The 7,798-nt window shown below is 37.5% G+C and overlaps 1 protein-coding gene across 1 annotated transcript in view; it reads left to right on the top strand.

Moving 5' to 3' along the window:
* The first annotated feature begins 1,518 nt into the window (after positions 1 to 1,518).
* LOC111956478 (neuromedin-U receptor 1) overlaps positions 1,519 to 7,798 on the top strand; it is a 10,322-nt gene continuing 4,042 nt past the window's right edge. The window contains exon 1 of the mRNA XM_023976919.2: positions 1,519 to 1,998. The gene's annotated coding sequence lies outside the window, so the exon portion shown is untranslated. The remainder of the gene's footprint in view (positions 1,999 to 7,798) is intronic.

Raw genomic sequence — 7,798 nt, 5'->3', positions numbered from 1 at the left:
TCAGAGACATGTCCAACAAATACATTTATCTCATTATATCCTCAATGCATGGGAACAGATGCACAATAGTTCTACACCTATAGTTTTCACCGGTGTTGTCACGAACTTCGTCAGGGAAATGACCGGACCAAGGTGCAGCGTGGTGAGCGTACATTTTCTTTTAATGTTATAAAATGTCGCCAACAAAACAAGAAACAACAAAAACTAACGGGAAGCTGACTAAGGCTATACAGGCCACTAACACAGACAACTACCCACAACTAAGGTGGAAAAACAGGCTGCCTAAGTATGATTCCCAATCAGAGACAACGATAGACAGCTGTCCCTGATTGAGAACCATACCCGGCCAAAACATTGAAACAGAAAACATAGAAATAAAGAAACTAGAATGCCCACCCTAGTCACACCCTGGCCTAACCAAAATAGAGAATAAAAGCCTCTCTATGGCCAGGGCGTGACAGTACCCCCCCCCCAAAGGTGCGGACTCCGGCCGCAAAACCTGACTCTATATGGGAGGGTCCGGGTGGGCATCTACTTCTGTGGCGGCTCCGGTGCGGGAACTGTTACATTTCGAAATTATGGGATTAATTTACTCCCTAAAAGCACTGAGCAGTATGACATACAGTATAGCCTGGTTGAACCAGACTGAACGCTGCGCTCACCATTGGTCTGGTTTAAACAGGCTAGGTATGACATATCACAATGCCAGAAATGCCAGACCTTATGCAAGGACCTCTTAAGTCTAGAGCTACTAAAAAAGTATCCTGTCGTTCTCTTTTCCTGTTCTTCTGTTGTCTCAAATGCCTGCCGGAGGCCTTTTAATGGCCGGCAATGTAAATAATAAATTATTGACTTCCCACATAAATAAATGCTGACTGGACTGAATAAATAAAATGTTACATATATAAATAAAATAATAACAGACTAAAGGAGGGTCTTACGCCAAGTCAATATCAGCCTGCAGCCTAATTGTGGCTAAGTGTCATAATCTGGCACTGCACCACAGGATTAAGACCTAGTGATTTAATTACACCACATACAGTCAGGTCCCAAAATGATGATTGGCAACCAAGCATTTTTCCTACATTGGGAGGGATCTTAGACCATGGTTCATTTTGCACTTGAACCCCATTAAAAACCTGTGGTTTGAATTGACGAGGGCCATAAACACAGACGAAGGATGTCAAGGATGTGGAAAGATTATGCACTGAGAACAGCGGTGTCAATAATTTTGACCCCTTTCTTTTTGAAACATTTTGTTTTACTTTGTATACAAAATGTCTTTCTCTGAGCAATTGTATTTATATAAAATAATGTTTTAGACATATCTTTGAACATACAATATCGCTCAGAATTTGAATTATTTATTTATTTTTACTTTTTTGCTAATCTTTATCAAGGGTGCCAATAATTATGGATCTGACTGCACATAGGGGATGAGACCAGAGAGAGGAGGAGGTTATAGAGAGCTGAGCATCGTTTACTCGAACAAAGGAGAAGAATGTGAGAGCGAGAGAGCGAGAGCGCGAGAGAGAGATTCCTTTTGGCGCTTAGCTCTCCAGTTCATAAAGACTGAGAGCAGAGAGCGAGAGCGCGAGAGAGAGATTCCTTTTGGCGCTTAGCTCTCCAGTTCATAAAGACTGAGAGCAGAGAGCGAGAGCGAGAGCGCGAGAGAGAGATTCCTTTTGGCGCTTAGCTCTCCAGTTCATAAAGACTGAGAGCAGAGAGCGAGAGCGCGAGAGAGAGATTCCTTTTGGCGCTTAGCTCTCCAGTTCATAAAGACTGAGAGCAGAGAGCAACACTCTATCTTCACTACGGCTGTTCTAGAGGTATGAACACGGGGAACCAAACAGACAAAATACAGAAGTACGGACTCGTTGCAATGTTGAAATCGTAGCAGTGGAGGACAATTGATGAACACTGATTTGCAACCTTTCCCCCTCTCGTTTACATCCATGTCTGAAGAGGAATAAGAAGAGAACATTTCAAAAGGACTAGGTGAGTTTTCCATCTTTACATCAATGGCAAATGAGTAGGGAAGGACACTTCCATAATGACTACCATGAATGCTTATTATAAACGAATGTCCATAAACAAATCCAAGTTGCATTAGTGTCCATCAGTGGTTATTATATGGATAAGAGCGTCTGCTAAATGACTTAAATGTTATTGGTAGACACAGAGAGTAACGTTCCCTTTTTGCAGTGACATGCGGTGAGGTCGGTGCCTGGGTAGGCACTGGCTATTATCAAAGCCAGATTTACTCACAAATAAACCTTGATGAAGCCTAAGGTCACCATACAACACACAACAGCTCCAACAACATTAATCGAAATTAACAAACAATTTCCACCAAACGTAAATACCAATGTAGCCAAGTTACACAAGCGATAGCCTCCGATGGTGGAATATTTCATCCATGACACAAAATGACACACTGCTCAACTCATCTCAGTCATGGACCCATGTAGCATTCACAGTTACAACTGATAGGTGGCAGTAAAATACCAATATATGGACACATTTCATCGGAATAATTCGCTATGCAAACTCCATTGCCTTACACAATGTATTTACAATTCTTCAAATGCGTGGCGTGCGCAAACACACAACACCTAATAAAATTATGTGAAATATTATTACACACATATACAGTACCAGTCAAAAGTTTGGACACACTACTCATTCAAGGGTTTTCTTTGTTTTTACTATTTTCTACATTGTAGAATAATAGCGAAGACATCAAAACTATGAAATAACACATATGGAATCATGTAGTAACCAAAAAAGCGTTAAACAAATCTAAATATTTTATATTTGAGATTCTTCAAAGTAGCCACCCTTTGCCTTGCAAAGTGCTCAACATATGTGGGAACTCCTTCAAGACTGTTGGAAAAGCATTCCAGGTGAAGCTGGTTTAGAGAATGCCAAGAGTGTGCAAAGCTGTCATCAAGGCTACTTTGAATAATCTAAAATGTTAAATATATTTTGATTTGTTTAACACTTTTTTTGGTTACTACATGATTCCACATGTGTTATTTCATAGTTTTGTTGCCTTCACTATTATTCTACAATGTAGAAAATATTACAAATAAAGAAAAACCCTGGAATGAGTAGTGTGTCCAAACTTTTAACTGGTACTCTATATATACACTTTATGTATAAGGTTTGTTATAATATAGATAATTCCGCTTCATAGTACAAATATAGTCTCTCTAGAAAGACGGGTTGCCTCCCAGGGCTCTCAGATTTGACTCTTAATATAGCCGAAAGCCTTGAATTAAATAAATGTGTGACATGGAATCACCTCAACTGAACAAAATACCTATTTTCTAGCTGCAGAATGACAAACAATATATTTTCATAGTGAGTAAGACATAAGGCAATACAGTAACACTTCACATCAAGTTCTTAAGTGTAGTAACTTTATGATTATTACAATAGCAACATTGTTGTTACCTTGGACTTTGGAAATTGCTTGATGACTGCATAATAGCGAAGTGGAACAAGGAACAGCGCCTATTCCTCTTGTATACAGTACTTACAAAAACTCTCAGCTCATTATGCTATTAAAATGCAATTACCAAAGTATTATGTAACAACAAGCTAATAAAATGTCGGTTAAAAGTAATTACAGTTTTATTACACAGGCACAAGAACAGTTCAATGTTAAGTGTTACTGAGCATGCGAACAGTAACAATATGGCTATTAAATGTAGAAAGGAAATTAAATATCCAAAAACTGCTTTCTTGAATCAGCCACAGCCAAGGTAGGTGCAGAATCATGTTAGTTTGTATTCTGAGTAATCCATTCCTTTAAAGATGGTATCGTGTGTGTTTGAAACAAGAACACTTGCCCTCAGATGGACACAGAGTTTCACAAGTTGTTTTTGCTAAGCATCCAACTTGCTGTTTGCAAATGGCTTTTAATGTCTCTGCAGAATGTTCAGGGATCATTCAATTCATTTCAACGTTTTACCTTTTCAGTGGCATGTTGAACGAGTCATACAGTAGTTGAGCGTCACAACTTATTATACCTATCTGTACAAAATATAATTGGTTAGACTTGATTATGTACACCTGGGGTAATGGACATTCAGGAAATTTGATATTTACATAATGTAGTAATGTATTAATAAATGTATTGTGTAGATCAAACATGACTGTCAGATAGATTGTAATTGTATAGGAGATTGTGCTTTCAATTCATTATATTTCTATCTTCAACATGCAGCTCCAGATACAGCCCTGCCATTAGTAGAAGACCAATAGTTTCTGAAAAGTAGTACATTCCTGAGACCTGTTTTCAAATATATATTTTTAAGTAGTTGCTTTCTCAGATCTGTATTCAAATAGTTTTGAAAAGTAGTCACGTTCTGAGATCTGTATTCAAATAGATTTTTAAAAAAGTAGTACTTTTTTGGATCTGTATTCAAATAGTTGTAGTCACCTCCCAAGTAACTATTTGTTCCCTCAAAAATAGCCATGCGTTCAAAACTCTATGTAGTACCTGTATCACTAAGAGAATGTCCAAATTAATAATGTATACATTTATGCAGTATAAATAATACAGTGGAAGGCATATTTGTATTTCCATATTCATCTTTATATTTTAATACTTCCCATAGCTAATAACCTTGAAGTTTATATGAATTTGGATGGGGGAGTGCAGTAGTTGGTTGGAGTGAATTAGTCTCAGTAGTTTAGCCAAGCTGTGGGGGTTAATGTAGCTGGAGCCGTGGCTGGTTTGGTGCATGGCAGTATAGAGTCAAATACTTAAACAAGTAAAGGCAGTGGTGTAAAGTACTTAAGTACAAATACTTTAAAGTACTACTTAAGTCGTTTTTTGGGCTACCTTTACTTTACCATTTATATTTTTGACTACTTTTACTTTTACTTCACTACATTCCTAAAGAAAATAATGTACTTTTTCCTCCATACATTTTCCCTGACACCCAAAAGTACATTACTTGTTACATTTTGAKTGCTTAGCAGTCCAATTCACATACTTATCAAGAGAACATTGCTGGTCATCCCTACTGCCTCTGATCTGGAGGACTCACTTAACACAATTGCTTCATTTGTAAATTATGTSTGAGTGTTGGAGTACGCCCCTGGCTATCCGTAAAAAATAAATAAAAAGAAAATAGGGAAAGGGGACCTAGTCTGTTGTACAACTGAATGCCTTCAACTGAAATGTGTCTTCAGCATTTAACCCAAACACCCTGAATCAGAGAGGTGCAGAGGGCTGCCTTCATCGACATCCACGTCTTCAGCACCAGGGGCACAGTGGATTAACTGCCTTGCTTAGGGGCAGAACGACAGATTTTTACCTTGTCAGCTAGGTTACTGGCCCAACGTTCTAACCACTAGGCTACCTGCCGCCCCAATAGAGCTGTCTGGTTTGTTTAATCAAAATAATTTGAAATTATTTATACTTTGACTTTTACCTTTGATACTTAAGTATATTTTTTCAATCACATTTACTTTTGACACTGAAGTATACTTAAAAACAAATACTTTTAGACTTTTACTCAAGTAGTATTTTACTGGGTGACTTTCACTTTTACTTGAGTCGTTTCCTATTAAGGCATCTTTACTTTTACTCAAGTATGACAAGTACTTTTTCCACCACTGAGTAAAGGTGTTATTATTATAATAATTACCATAATTAATATTGTTTTTTTTRCAGAGAGACAAAATCTGTTTGGACACATTTCCTTTGTTTAGACAATTTGTATTATTTATGACAGGCTGGCATTCGTCATGTTTCTCTGTGCAACAGCGTTGTGCAATAGCAAATTAGCATGTGCTTGGACATCAATTTTGGAACGGGAAAGCCCTGTTGATCTTTCTGTGAATATTGATTCGATTCACCAACATTTACATAACAGAGGTAGTTCTGTGAAACAAGCTCATYTGATGAGTTACCTTGTCTGGACCTGAAGACTTGCATTAGCACCCCGAGCTAATTCCGTGGTTTTAGCTTAATGGGCTAAAACTGCCTTGTGGAGTGCAGGAGAAACAGATCCCGTCACCAATGTAACCGGGGTTTCCTGCAAGCAAACACAAGTCATCAGGCAAGGTAAAGCATCATGCAATCCTCTATTACATTTGCAATATGTGTGAGCAAAGCAGTATTAGTGAGACAAGATGTATTTACCCATTCACACATGAAAGGGTCTATCTTGATGCCACAGACCAGGAAATCAGAAAGAAAAAAAAATCTATCTCACTTGGTTGAATTCTAACAAGAGGAAAATACAATGACAGTGCCTAAATTGGGCTACATTCATTCAGTATGAACTGTAGCATAACTKATATAAAGAAATATTTGAGTTGGAAAAGTAAATCAATAATTCTGTTCCTTTCCGTCAAAAAAAAAATWGACTTGCTCTTGCTACATGAAGTACATTGGTTGGTGGATGAAAMGTTTTCTAAATGGTTGAAGTAATACATCTAGGTAGGCATCTCATTACAGACGGCATGTGCAATCACAAGTGAATGACTCCTTCAAAATAGATCTATTTTGGGCACTTGATTCAATAATACTGTGTTCTTTGTTCATGGGAAAAAAATGTGTTTGCAAAACCCCTGAGGGTAACAAGTTTGTTATAATTTTAGGAAATAAAATCAGTTTCAAACTAATGTATATTATGGGCAAGAAAGCCTTCTGTTGACAGCTGTGCCCCTTGTTGTCCTTGTCCTTTGTAGCGTCATGGTGTCAGTMTCCCTGTCTAGATGTGTCCTTGTTTTGTCTCTTATTTTATTTTTAATGCACTCGCTGTAGTAATTTGATTGTATTTCAATGAAAAGTGTGTAATAAATGCAATGTATTATTATGATTAAGGAATTTTTCAAAAATGTTTTATAAGATTGGAGATCCATTTGCAGCCAAGTTTCACCCTCCTGGCAGAAGCAACTGTGTTTTTGGCTAAAATGTCCTGGTACTTGGTAAAGTTCATGATGTCATTGACCTTAACAAGGGCCTCAAGACCAGTGGAAGCAAAATAGCCCCATAACATAAAATATCCACCACCATATTTTAAAGTAGGTGTGAGGTACTTTTCTGCATTATTGGCACCCCTGTTMTATGAGATTGGAGAACACATTGGGAGGGATCTTAGACCATTCCTCCGTACAGAATATTTCCAGATCCTTGATATCTTTCATCTGCGCTTATGGACTGCCCTCTTCAATTCAAACAACAGGTTTTCAAAGGGGCTCATGTCAGGAGACTAAGATGGCCATTGCAAAATGTTGATTTTGTGGTCAATTAACCATTTCTTTGTGGATTTTGATGTGTGCTTGGCATTACTGTCTTGCTGGAAGATCCACAAGTTTCAGCCTCTTGACAGAGACAACCAGGTTTTTGGCTAAATAATTTTGACCCCTCTTTAAAATATATATAGTACTTGTGAAACACAATCTATTTCTCTGAGCAATTATATTTGTATAAAATAATATCATTTTCCAATTTGAGCATATAATATAGCTCAGTATTTGTGTAATTTAATTTATACCGTTTTTTTTTTTTTTGCTTATCTTTATCAAGCCTCGTCTCTTACAAAAGCTTTCCAGAACTTGCAAACTGCTTTTTATACTGTTCAACATACCTTGTGTCAATTGAAGCTTATCCTCAATACTGACAAAACTAAACTAATGGTGTTTTCTAATGCAAGAAATAGACCTCTGAACCTTTCACCTATTACTACCTGTCAGGGCAAGGAGATTGAGGTTGTAACCTCATATAAATATCTTGGAATTCTAATTGATGACGGCCTCTCTTTTAAATTGC

Source organism: Salvelinus sp. IW2-2015, linkage group LG32 (genome assembly GCF_002910315.2).
Source record: "Salvelinus sp. IW2-2015 linkage group LG32, ASM291031v2, whole genome shotgun sequence".
In the NCBI taxonomy this organism is placed as follows: Eukaryota; Metazoa; Chordata; class Actinopteri; order Salmoniformes; family Salmonidae; genus Salvelinus; species Salvelinus sp. IW2-2015.
Note: the sequence above shows the minus strand (reverse complement) of the source record. Positions and strands in the feature narration are given on the sequence as shown.